Source organism: Nesoenas mayeri (assembly GCF_963082525.1).
Source record: "Nesoenas mayeri genome assembly, chromosome: 2".
Taxonomy (NCBI): domain Eukaryota; kingdom Metazoa; phylum Chordata; class Aves; order Columbiformes; family Columbidae; genus Nesoenas; species Nesoenas mayeri.
Window position 1 is genome coordinate 89,021,784 of NC_137543.1, and position 13,497 is coordinate 89,035,280.

Sequence of the window (13,497 nt, forward strand, 5' to 3'; positions counted from 1 at the left end):
AAGGCAGATCTCTAGTGCTGAATGGAATAGCTCAACACTTGACAGAGACCTGAAATTCTTCACCTATGATTTATCCAGACCAAGGCATTTAGCAGGATGTGCCAAATACCTCTCACACCTTCAGTAAATTATTCATTGGTACCCCCATAATGTACAATTTATTTGGATTCATTGCTGCTTCCAACTGCATTTTAGGAAGAAGAACAAGACTGAACTCATGGAAACAGATCCTAATTTTTAGACCAATATAAACCACTAGGAGCTCTGTTAAAGGCAGAACTGCCAAAAGTCAAGACCAGGTCACTATGGTTCTTGGCACAGGGGAAGATACTTGCGTTTGGTTCCCATTAGTTATTTAGCACTTTCAGTATTTTTGTTGCTTCTGTTGCTTCATTCATCTAATTGCCAGGATCTTTAAGAATTTTATTCCATGGAGACAAATGCTATATTCTTTTTTCCAAGCTGTTAAATCAGCAGGAGTTACTTGTATGAAATGTTATAATAGCAGTTGAAGTAATATGATATTATGTGTTTATGCCTCAGTTAAAAATATGTCAGTGTCCAAACTATGTCAAAATGATACTGTGATTCTTTGGTTGCTAATGAAAAAGTAATGATAAGCTCCAAATTGTTTGAGCGTTGTTCCTCCCACACACCCCCCCCCCACTCACAGTTCCTGCTTATTAAATGTTGCCTTCTTTTTGCCTGCCAGTAATGAAAAGTCATGTCCATTTTAAACACTTACTTGGCATAAGTCTTTCCCATCTCCGTTTGCAGGCATTTGTAAACACTACCCATCCTAGTGCACAAGGACAGCAATGATCTCTGTGATAGCCAAAGCACGCTTTCAGATCTAGGCCTTGACAAAAGTGTAGTAAGTTGTAAAAATGTGGACTGATCTTTCAGTATCAAGAATAAGGGTAAGTAAGCTGTGAGGCAGAGAGCAGCAGCCCTTACGTTTGTTACCTTTGACTTTAGGCTGCTTGGCAGAGATGTGTCAAGTGTCTCATTCAGCTCTCCACTACTGTGGAAACATTTGTGCTAAAATGTAAACTTCCATTATATAAAACTTTAACAGAAAACAGCATTCTCTTAAAGCAGGGATGAAATCTCTGAGATCTGGCATAGGTATGGACTTTTCTCTAAGGTTCAGAGTAACCATAAGTCACACAGCAGACGGATCCAGCTAGCCTTAATTAAAATATGAGAACTTTAGGCGAGTTTGGTAGAGAGATATTGCTGTAGAGGTGGGAAGAGGGCCTTCAAGGGGAAAGTGCAGAATCTCAAGATACTGAAATGTAGGCCCTGTTATTGAAATTAACTATCATGAAAGAGAGATTTTTAATGTTATACTAAAAGAAAGGTGCAGGACCCTCCCCAGCTGCATGCAGTATCAGGCGATATCCTGATTAATAAAATATCCAAATTTATTTCCATTTTCTTGAAGCTGATCAGAGAGGATCCAAATTTGTATTGGATCAACAATTAAAGACATAAGCAGATAAATGGAGGCTAGCTCCTTAACAACCATGAAATCCCAGTTTGATTCTCTGGCAAAAAGATTTTCTGTTTATAAAATAGAGGAGCTTCTGCCTTCCTACCCATGAGGACACTGCTTACATACTATAGAAAACTATTGGAATACAAAAATTAATAACCATATTAAAGAAAAGGGAAGGTGGCTAATTTTATCTTTTTTTTTTTTCTGATAGCTGGTAGTCGCAGTAACAGAAACATCTAAAAGCATGTTCTTCCAATGTATTTATTGATTTTGTAAATATAGGCCTATTTTTCAGTGGTTAACTTGCAAAGATATATGAATTTTTAAACAGAAATATTTCTTAATCTGAAATAGCAATGCTTCATCTGCAGGATGAAATAATAGTCCTGTTAGATAAGCTGAAGATCTTAGAAACACAGTAGCAACACTTGCACACACCTTGTTTACCTTCTGTGGATACACGTAAGACATTAATTGCATTTTTTATACTCCCAATTTCTAGTCACATCCCTCAGTATAAATACTGTAATTTTAATCAGAAAAGGAGGAGGAAAGATGTATTGCTGACTGTCTATTTTCCATTCCACAATTCAGGCTCTACCTCACCCCACCAGTGTATGTTTCTATCCAATAACTACTTTATTACATGTAGCTTGATCTAGGTATTGATGGGGCATTGCTTACACACAACCAGGCAGGTGTTAAAGCTCCTTTCATCATCTTAATGAGATATAAGCACCTCTAGGACCTTTAGTGAGAACTTGCAACAGACATCCCATTTATTTTGTAAATGCTGTCAGTATTCCTGCTCATTTTGTCCTTATGGATCCAGAGCACAGCACCTTTCTCCATTATTTAATCTTTGTTTCTCTTCCTCCATGCTGCTCTCCTATATTTGTAGGGTATGACACCAAGGAAAAAAGGTGGGCTCAGTCCCTTCTTTTCTGTTTCTAGCTACTCAGCACAAGTATCTCAGTGATTCAGCAGACACATAGGCACAGTTGGCTTTGGGGACAGATGTCTGCCTCTTAGAGTCCCCTTAGGAAATGGCTATATCTCTATTGGAACTATTGCAAAAGAAAAATGCATTTGTGTAACTGAGCAAAACACAGTGGGAGTTTGGTGCTCAGTCCAGGGTGTGTGATGCCACCAGCCTCGCGGAGGGACAGCCAGGATTTCTCATCACCTGGGGCAGAAATAAGATTCTAGATGCAAATGCAACAGCTCTGTGTTGCCACTTGGAGGAAGGGTGAGATTTGAGGTGAAGGGTGGGTCAGACCATCATAAGTGCAGTGGAGGAGATTGGATTCTACAATAAGAGACTTTAAGGGTCTGTACTTATGGTGCATTAAGAAGGTGGGAGCTTGATAGAGTCTGTTGAATTTGAGCTGGCAAAATATGTCCTTTTACAATTCCCCTACTCCAGGCTGGTGCACTCATAATTTTCTGAAACAATTGTTGTTTACACTGAAGTTTTCCATACTTGGTCTTTCTTCAAAGGCAAATTTCATTGTCAGGTTTTAGAAGAAACCCTGTTGCTGCTGCTTGTGTGGGCACATGCAGGGAAGAATCTTTTTAAAACATCTGAATTTTATCATGCAGACAGAAAAAAAAATAGCTGAAGTCTGGTACTTGGAACGAATTAAAATCTTCACTAATACTAAGCACAGATGAGCTTTTGCAGGGCAATATGAAGTGTATATTGCTTTAACCCATTTGGTTAAGGTCAAGAATGAAGTGACACAGTGTCCTGGCTGGTTACAGAAATGCTGTTCCTCCATCCAGAACTGATTTGAATATTGAGCTATGGTTCAGTGTTGTTGATTTCAACATGTGATGGATCAAACCCACAATTTAACAGCAACCTCAATTGTCCAGAGAACTTGCAAGCCCTCCTGGCAGAGTTGTGCAAGACCAGAGGGTTAGTTTGTTTTGGTTTGTGTAATGGGGTTGTAACCTTGCCAAGCAAAGAGGCAGACTTCACATCAGTAAGGACAACTTGTTTCCAATTTTAGTACTCTGCTGAGATCACAAGAATCTTCAGGAGCAGATCTACAAGTCTTTTCTAAAATTGCTTTTTGGTAATGTGTACCTTTGGGGTGTTGAATTACAGCAAAGCTCATGTTTCCACTATACACTCTTAAGATAAACCAGGAATTTTACCTGACTCTTGCTCTCCAACCTTGGAAAAGTAGTTTCATCTTTTTGTCTGCCTCTAAGAGGTTAAGAATTAGAAATGACCTGACAACAAATACTGTGTAAAGATAAGAAATCACTGTTATTATTATAGATAAATGGAATTTTGTGTGTTACTACAAATACTTATTTTATTGCCATCATTACTATTATTGAATTAGTAGTTGTGGAAAAATTTGTAATGTTAGAGAAAATAGAGGACAGAAATAAATAGTTTTGTTTGACTGAGAAGGAAGACAAAGGCGTTAGGCAATTAAGAATCCTCTTTACGGTCCAGTCCAAGAAAAATATTCTATAAAGTTATATTGGTGATAATATAGTGATCTTCCTGGTAGCAAAACTGGAGGTAATTTTGCTATCATTTTTTATTATTCTTATTATCTACTACCATATAAGTAGAAATCCAGAAGTGCCTTGAGTCAGTTTGTACCCAAAGCAAACATCAGCATTCTTCTTGAAAGCATTCCAGATGTAAGCAGGGTCATAAAACAAAACAGAAGGTTGACGGTTTTATTGTGATGCACGTTACAATCAAGTAGTTATCTGATGGATCATCTGCTTTTTATGATCCTTGATGAAAAATATAGCTGTCATATGAGGAATAGATTTCTCATCATAAAACTTACCTCTGTAATTTCAGCACCTGAATAAGTGCTGCCTCAGGTGCTGATTGTGCTAGTAAACACTGTCTGAAGAATGATTTCCCCATCTGTTTCTCCTCCTTCCATTTAAATGCACAGTTTGGCAACAAAGAGTGTTTCTGCAGTTCCCTTGCTTTCAGCAGCTGCTACTATTAAAGTTCTCATACGAGGAGGTTCCTGTTGGATAGCTGGTGATGCGGGAGTTCACCTGGGGAAAGAAAAGCCTTTGCAAGGTATGTAGGTCAATGTCTCTGTAGATAGCTAGTGAAGCAATTTCTCACAGGGAAGTTAAATTGCTCCAAGTCACTGCTGCCATTGGGAGGGGCTGAATTCATTTAACTCAGGTTTCCAGTGTAATTAGTGAGAGAAAAGCTCCTCGTTAATGTAGATTTTTGTATCTCTGCGTGGGTTAGGCTCTTAATTTGGCATCTGGGTTACATGTCTGAAACTACAGCTTTCAAACCCCTAGTGCAGTATTTATGTACAGCATTTTCTTGATGGGAGAAAACAAGAGACAGGTTGAGGGCATAGATCAAAACATTAGGTCCCCAGAAAGCTGCAATAATTTCACCACTATCCGTAAGACTTCTGGTATAAATTGCTTGGATGTTAAAAGCGAGGAAACCTCTTTGTCTAACGTGATGATTGAACCACAGGAACAAATTTCCCTCTCGGATTTGTGCTGCAAACGCCCTGTGCTAGGGAGAGGTTATACGTTTCAGCGTGCTGACAGGCACTATTACATACTGTACTTTATTCACCCATTTCATTGGCCTCCAATAGCCCTGTGCACCTCTGAATCCCTCTGCCTTTGGCACTTCTGCTGGTGAGACTCCCAGCTGGGGGTGTGGTTTAGTTAAAATGGGTGCTTTTCACCAAAAGAATAAATTATTCCTATACTACTGTCTGAAAAGGGTGGATCTGGAGCCAATTTAGTGAGCATAAGTTACAATTGATTTTGGAAGTAATAACTTATGCTTCGAGCTTCCTTAGATGTGTAGCCAGGGAGCTGTCTGACTGCATGTGTTTTTACACATCTTTCAGCTAAATTAGAAATCCAAGTGCAAAACTTAATGCGTGGAGATATCTTGAAGATTTGTGACCTTCCCAGAAAGACTTTGGGTCCATAAACCAGCCAGATGATCTCCTGGTTTCGTATACTTTACTTTTTAAACTTTTTGTCAGATATGGCACATGGGTAAATAGTAAATGGAGTTTATTATATCTTAATTAATGAATCTGAGTATAATTTGCCCTAGTCCTACCGATCATAGCAAGCAAACCCTGCTGGAAAGCTGATTATTGGAGAGAGACAACTTAACTGAACGTTTCCAGAGATGTGACCAAAGACTGAAGTATATATATTCATATATGTGAAAGGCAGAAAAGCCTTGGGAAAGCAGAAGATGGGGATTGCACCAAGCTGGGGAACAGGAAGACAAGGGTTGGAGCCTTTAAGGAGATGGGAAGGAAAGTAATGGTGAAAATGGAAAGAATAAAAAAAAAATAAAAAATAAAAATAAAAAAAATAATAAAAAAAAAAAGAGTAGTAAAAACATCAAAGGGAATATAGAAAGAATCATGAATTGGAGATACTGAGAACAACTGCAGATGTTTAGTCCAAGGAGGAACCGAGCTGGGTACACATCCTATGTTATCAGTTGATGTCAAGAGAAAAGAGCTTAAACTGAACCCTGAAGTCAAGGAGAGAGTTTGCTGTTGAATTTAGTGGTTTTTGTGTCAAACTAGTGGAAAGAGGACTAAATAAAGGACATATATAAAGAGCAAGAACAATGGCAGATACGGTTCATTTCATCCTACTGTCAAATTTGTGAGTTCAGCCTGGTGGGATGCTACCAGCAATGATGATGAACATTACAAAGATTGTGTGTATTTAGCCCACTCAGCCACTGCTTGGTCAGGTTCCTGTTGATTTCAGTTGGAGTTTGCACATGAACATGCAAGTCCCTCCTCCCTAGAAATGGAAATTCCCCACCAAAGTGTTCTGTTAGATAGCTTGAGCACGTGTATTGAATTGCTGGCATACTTTTAGTACACTAGTTAGGATCTATGATGTGGTAAGCTAAATAATTTTAATCTTGAATACAGAAAGTGAAACACTTAGATTTGTGGGAAGAAGAGTTTATTTCAGAAACGTGTTGAAGTTTGTATTAAAATACATAACTTAAGGCACACACCTGAGCAAAAATTAACTAATGAGAACAAGAACCATCTCTAAATGTGCTTTTAATATGTGGATTTGAATGTGTTAAACATTATGTATGTGGCTGCACTTATTTTTCTTCTAATGTAGAAAGGCACAAGTCTTCACTACATTGTATTCAGCCTAATTCATACCCACACAAAACACAGACCAAGTAGAAGGAAAAGGAGTTTGTTGCACCTTTTGGTTAGATACGTGAATAATTATTTTGGATGTAAAGCAGCTGAAAATTATGCTCTTTTTACCTAATATTTGCATGTCTGCTAACATGAAGGATCACACATTTCACACAGCTCCTACACAGTAATGATTGCGGATGGCAAATGTCCCGTTACTCATGTAGCTGGTCATTTTTGTATGTAATTACCAGAATTGCATGCTCAGTTCCAGTAACCGTGTGCACAAAAATAGGCTGCAACAACCTGCTTAGGATTGTTAATAATATGGTCCAAAGTCTGAATCTTTATTGCTGTGTTGTTTTATGCTGGTTTTGTAACTGAGCTAGGAATTATTTTGGTTGTTGATTATTCAAGCAAAAGGAAGCATATGTCTCCAGGTACTGCGGGGGCTGCAGGACTGCAGAATTTCTGCACTGATCTGCATATGGTTTAAATACTGAACTTTGTATCCTGAACTCACGGGCCAGAAGAGAGATACTGCATCCAGTGACCAGCTGTGGTACATGGTTCAAGTAAGGAACAAGCACCTTCTGAAATTTTGCATTTAAAATACACACATCTTGCACTAGCAGTGCCATAATGAGGCAGAAGCTTTTGCCATAAGCAATTCAAAACCAGGCTGCAGTAGTTCAGAAAATACTTAATTGGTATTTCTCTTTTTTGCATATCGCTGTTCTCATCAGTTCTAATACATGTTTTTTTTCCCGCCTCAACAAACTTCTTTGCCTTAAAGGACTCGTGAAGGAAATAATTAAAAAGTACACAGAGGAAAACTGTCTGAGCAGAAGGGGCAGAAATCCAAGGTGGTTTAGGGTGGTGCCCAAAACACTCTTTCAGATGATTATTAATTTTTTTCTTACTATTATTTTATGACGCTGTTTATGTTTAATTGCTCATGTTTTCCTAACCTGTGTGACAGGCATAATTTGAAAAGCAATAGTAATGATCAAGCTGTGGAAGTGCCAGCTGCTGCCTACGTGCTCAAGCAAGCATAGAGCAGGCAGTGTCAGGAGACAGTGCTGTCTCTTGATTAGATCTGAATTTCTTTTTCATGTTGAAGAAAATGATCCTGACTGTTATTATTTAAATATAAATAGTGCCAAAAGGTGCTATGAAAAGTCAGAGCTCTCTCAGTTCACTGCCTGTATGGAATAGTAAGTTAATGGGACTTTACTGCAATATATGCTATTAAAACACATACTGGTTTAATTTTAAAAGATACAGTTGGTTTATCCAACTGTTTTTTTTAGTGTAAACTGCCAGACAGCCCAACTAGGTTAATATGATCCTTTTTTTATATACCAGTGAACAATTTTGGTCTTTATATTTTCAAATCAAACCGCAAGACCACAGTAATTAGCAGTTCTGTCATATACTGTGTGCTAGTGTATTGTAAAACTCATTTAGAAGTTGTAGTATCATTTTGGTTTGAGTTTTTCTGGTTACTAAAGCTTTTGGTTGTTCCATGCTTCAGTTGTGTGCTACTGCAGTGAGATGTTGTGGGTAGCATTGTTGAACAGGTAGTAGTACATCATCAAAACGTGAAATGTTTTCTGATACTTTTTAATAGTAAGTGGAGATTTAGTTATTAATTTGTGGATACCTTGGCAAAAGATTATAAAGCATGGAGCAGCTTTTGTGACACATTCAAATGCTTTTATATTTCTTCTTTTTAAAACGCACAGGATGATGCATTCTGAAAAAATTTGATAAAGTCTGATGTCTTTTGGAGTGAAAATGAAATCAAGGCAAAGGAAAACATTCTGCTTTAGGCTACAGCATCAGTGCACTGCAGTGTCCTTCCTTGCAAAGGACAGAGTGAATTCCTGCCTGAAAGACAGTGAAGTGAAATAAATTTCTGTTTGTTCTGTGTTGCCAATATTTGCAAAAAAGCCCTTGGTTTTTTGATGGTTTTCATAAACCAGAGAGTTATGGGATCTTGTGATCTCAAGTTTTTGACTCGTTAAGTTTTTGCTCTGACTTTGTATATGTAGAGAAAATTTTTGAAAATATGAAAATTAAGTCTTTAGAGCACAGAAGACAAACCAATAAACTCATTAATTCTGTTATTTCCAAGTCAATAATAGGGCCCTGGAGGGGAAAAGTTGAGCAAGTGATATTTTTTTTTATTACAGGATATTTCAAAAACATGGACCAAATTTCATGATGGCAACCTGTTACAATTACACAAAAATTTACAAATGGTTTAAAGACTTATCAAGTTTCAGTAATTTTTTTATAAATGCTCTATGTTCCCTCCACCTCTTGTATGGAAAACATCAAGACGATAGTTGAATTCATCCCAAATGTCTCTCAGTTGGGTCCATCTTTTTCAAATACCCTGTATTACTAGAGTGAGTATTTGATTTTTAAGTGAATAAAGCTATAAAAGAAAATCCAAGGGCAGAAATAGAAGCTAAACTTTAGATAAACAGTAATTTTGTGGTTAAATAAGTCACCTGTTGCATCAGGGTGCTCTATTTCCACTCATACTTGGAGTAGTTTGCTGCTGGGAGGCTGCTCACTACAAATCCGCGGCAAGGATTTACTCAGGGCAAATGATGCCAGATGCACTGTGATGTGAATGCTTCAGCTGTTTTATCTGTAGTAGGCTATATGTCAGAAGGAAGTGGTGAGATATAGCCTGGGTTCTCTTCTTGCTTCTTCCTCTCATGCCAAGGGGTTGGTCAAGTTCCCAAATCATTCTGCCTCCCATCTTTGTAAAATTGGGATGACAGTGCTTTCTTGCCATTGTAATGTCATTCCTATTGCTTAATTATATAAAATCGGTATCTTTGTTCTCTGGAGGTCCTTCATAGTCATTGCGGTGCTGCTGTGAAACAGTTCTATTTTGTCTGGTGGTATTACATCTAGTTGAAGTCTTGCTCAGGTTACAAGTGGAATGAAGCTGCCAAGATGTTTATCTAGCTTTCTTCAGCTGCTCTTTAGATTCTCAGCAAATACATTATAATTCCGTCATTCATGGCTTTATGTGTTCATACACATTGCCCATTATGTTGGAATACATCAAGTGAAATAAACCAAGAAATAAGGTTTATGGGTGACTCACACTGGAAAAGAGATGTGAGCTGTAGATGAATTCTAACAGAATATTGCAGGAGGTGATATTTGACTTTGATAGATTTTGAGAGAAAGGACTACCATTTCTTTGTTTGTGCAATGTATAACGGGACCCTTACCTGGCGTCTCTGTGCTGCCAAAATGTGAATGAAAAATAGGATTGCTTGTCTGAGGAAGAGCTCTGTCTTTCATATAAAAACTTGGCAATAGACGATTCCTGTGTGAATGGGCTCAAGAGACACTTCCTTTGTAAAGGACTCAAGTGATGAATGAGGCATCTCACATTTTAAACGTTGTACAGGTGAAAACATTGGAGTATTCTGAGCCCATGCCTATTGTTGTGTATGTCTGAGTAGTTTGCTTGCTTTTTAACTGTGGAATAAAGAAGGTTTGGGAAGTAGGGCAGGACCATTAGAAAATGCTGTTTTCTTTCTAGAATGCTTTTTCGTATTTTACTGCTGCAGGGTGAAATAATAAAGAATTTTTTGGTAACAGATCAAAAATTCCTTTCTTGTTTAATTGAAAGTGTTTAAGCAAAGAAGGTCATTGAGAGGACAGATTTCAAGAAGTAGTATTTGCATTTGGTGATGGTTTGGAAAGAAACAGAGCATATTATGTATGCTTTTAAAGTATATATGGTGAATGCACTGCCAAATCTGGGGAATTTTATAGGCAACTACTGTGAACTGCAATAGCAGTAAAAGAATCTGCTTTTTACCTCTACTGAAACTGGCACTGTAAGATTTAGGAGATCTTTTTTTGCGTTTTTAAAACTTATTTCAACATAGTTTCAGCCCTGTCAGCAAACCTCTGCTGTGTTAGTGGTATTATAAATTGTCTCCAAAATCCTGAAATATTCTACACAAAATTCAAAACCTGAGTGAAGAGAAAGCTGGTTCTGGTATGTGATGAAGAACCACTGGAAAGAGGAACAAGTTTGTGGGGATGCACAGAAAACACCTGGGAAAAAATGGAAAAACATTCCAGTGAGAAGATCACCATAGCAGAAATGAGGAGAAGATAACAAAATCTCAGCGTGAGGTGACATATTTTGAGGGTGAAGGAGAGATGGGGAAGTACAGCCAAGTTTAAGAGGATGTTTGTGAGAAACAGGAGATTGATGCTCAAAAGAGAAATGGGAAGATCTTGAGTGAGAGAAACTGGGAGATACATAAATAGGAAAGAAAAATGTCTTACGATAAAAAGAGAGAAATGACATTTTACAGGAAAATAAACTAGTCCAAAAAATGTGGAATATTTAAACAGCAAGGAAAATTAGATAAATTAAATAGCCAAGGAAAGGGAAGGATGAAAGAGAACAAAATATTGATTTTTTTAAAAAAAAAATAAAATATTTTATTAGTATTTTATTAGTTGTATTGGTTTCTTGAAAGATTTTGTGTTGGGTTGGATATCTGCTCTGAGAGAAAGTGAAAGATGGAATAGGAAAACTATTTTTTTTCCCAGGCTTTCCTGTGCAGGAAATGTAATAGGAAGTTATTTTTATTAACCAAGATCAGGGAACATGCAACAACAAACTACCAAGAATGGTGTGGAAAATCCGGTTATTTTTCCAGTCAGACCAGAAGAACCTGTGGCCATTGACCAGCAGGAGCCTAAGGGTCAGATTATTCAGCAGCAGGATCAGTGAACTGAATGGCTATTGGAATCTATGCATCTTCTAACATGCAACAACCAACTTACATTGCAGGCAAAAAGAAAGAAAATAAAATCTTGAATGCCATGTATCTGGTATTTGTAGCCATTCACTAATTGCTTTATGGTCTGTTTTGTCTATCAAATCAACACAAAAAGTGGATTTGTTTGATTTATATTTGCAAATGTGAAACCAATTGATTTTATGGAGATATGCTGCTTGCTGAGCAGTATTTTCCCATCAAGACAGTCAGGTTACACTTGCCACCAAAAAATAACAACACAGAAGAACCAGAACAGTGACAGCTTTGGATAGACAGAGAAGAGTGTCTTTTGCAAAGTGTTTTGGAGGTTGTCAGGTGGAATGCACCCCTTGCTTCAGAGAAGCTGTGATGCTGGGTGTGCTGAGAGGGCTTTATTGTGTTCATATATAGAGTTCCAGTTTAATGGAGTTCAATTTTTCCCCATTATCTGTTAACATAATAATGTGATAGCAGCCCTCCAACTAGCCTTGATGATAAATATTTGCACCCCAACTATCTTTTGTCCCGACTGGAAACAGCAGTATGCACAACATCTAATACAGATAGTCAAAAGCTTCAGATATTCTCCAGTGAAAACGAAGTGGATATGCTTAACAGTTCATTCTTACGAACATTTCTCAGGATTTCATAAAATGAACTTAAAAGGCAGGAGGAGGAGAAGTAAATCTAACACTCTACCAGATTTATGCTGCTGAAATTCAGGCTGTCAGAGGCTGCTGTGGCTTGCAGAGCACTCTTTCAAAAGCCGTAAGCTGCCGTGGCAATACTCAACCCACATCTCTAAAGCCTTTTCAAGGGACTCTGAGACAAGCGAGTGGAGAGCACTGTGCCTGTATTTCCAGCAATAGCATATTTTTTATCCGTAAAGGAAATATTCAGCTGGCTACCTTGCCTGGACTTACCAGTCACCAGTGTTGTGTCTTAGCAGCCTTGGTTGAACACACATGAAGAGTAGGAATACGTTTGTTTATGGACAGGAAATGCATGAGCCCTTTAATGGATAAAGTATGAGTTTGAAGCATTAAATGTGACCTGCTTTGTTGTATGCCAGTACCTGCAAAGGGTTATTCTTTATAGTGTCCTACTTGGACTCAAGCACTAAAGCTTTCATCAAAGTAAATCTGATTATTTTGCACATGGTTTTCCTGAAAGGATGTTATGATTTTCTAGATGTTTGGTGGCTGGTGATAAATTAGGCTTTTATGATGTCATGTGAAAGGCCACTGCTTGGACTTCCTTCACTATCAAGCACACTGGAGAATACATTTGGGACGTACTCAGAATCAGAAATTATCCTACCTTGTTTTTATTTTAACCCTTGTGTGGGCCATTGCTTGCTTTGTAACTAGAGGTGTTCAGACGAGGATAGTTTGCAGCAGGATGCCCTGGTGTGGAGCTACATCAATCCCCATGTGGGATGGCTTCTGATGAGCGAGCTCAGCTCCAGATTCAAAGCGAGTGGAATTCAGCACTGGCTTCAGGGATATCAGGCTGTAATTTGGGAGGAATTTTATCTCGCTCAAGGGACAGTGCTGGCCAAGATGTTTTCTTAGGCTTCACTTGGCAAGTTAATACATCTGAGTAAGACTCAGCCCAGCAAGGGGCTCTCGTGCTTGCAGCTCCACTGGTGCTTGCACGCTGGCTGAGATTTGCACATGCGCTCCTCCCAGTGACATCTCAATGCACTGGGACACCACCTCCATCAAAGTGATTAGGGCTGGGCAACAAGGCTTCAGAGGCACCCAAGACCAGCTCCCCCTGCTTCACCATTTTATATGGAGTGTCAGTGGGGTTGCCAGGGCTGGCACTGAGTGAGCCCGTTTCCCTGGAGTGGAGCATTGTTCCCGGCCTCCGGCCGCCGCGTGGCCCCGCTGGTGGACAATACCGCCCGTCCCCGACTTCCTGAGCAGACCAGACAGCTTGCTGTTTTCTTCACATCCCTTATCACCTCCTGTCATTGAAAGAGAGGTCTGGC

The 13,497-nt window shown here is 38.6% G+C and overlaps 1 protein-coding gene across 1 annotated transcript in view; it reads left to right on the plus strand.

Annotated features, from left to right (window-relative positions):
* The window catches only part of GMDS (GDP-mannose 4,6-dehydratase), a gene marked incomplete at both ends in the record, with an annotated part of 414,283 nt that overhangs the window by 394,072 nt on the left and 6,714 nt on the right, over window positions 1-13,497 (plus strand). The gene's annotated exons all lie outside the window — the stretch shown is intronic.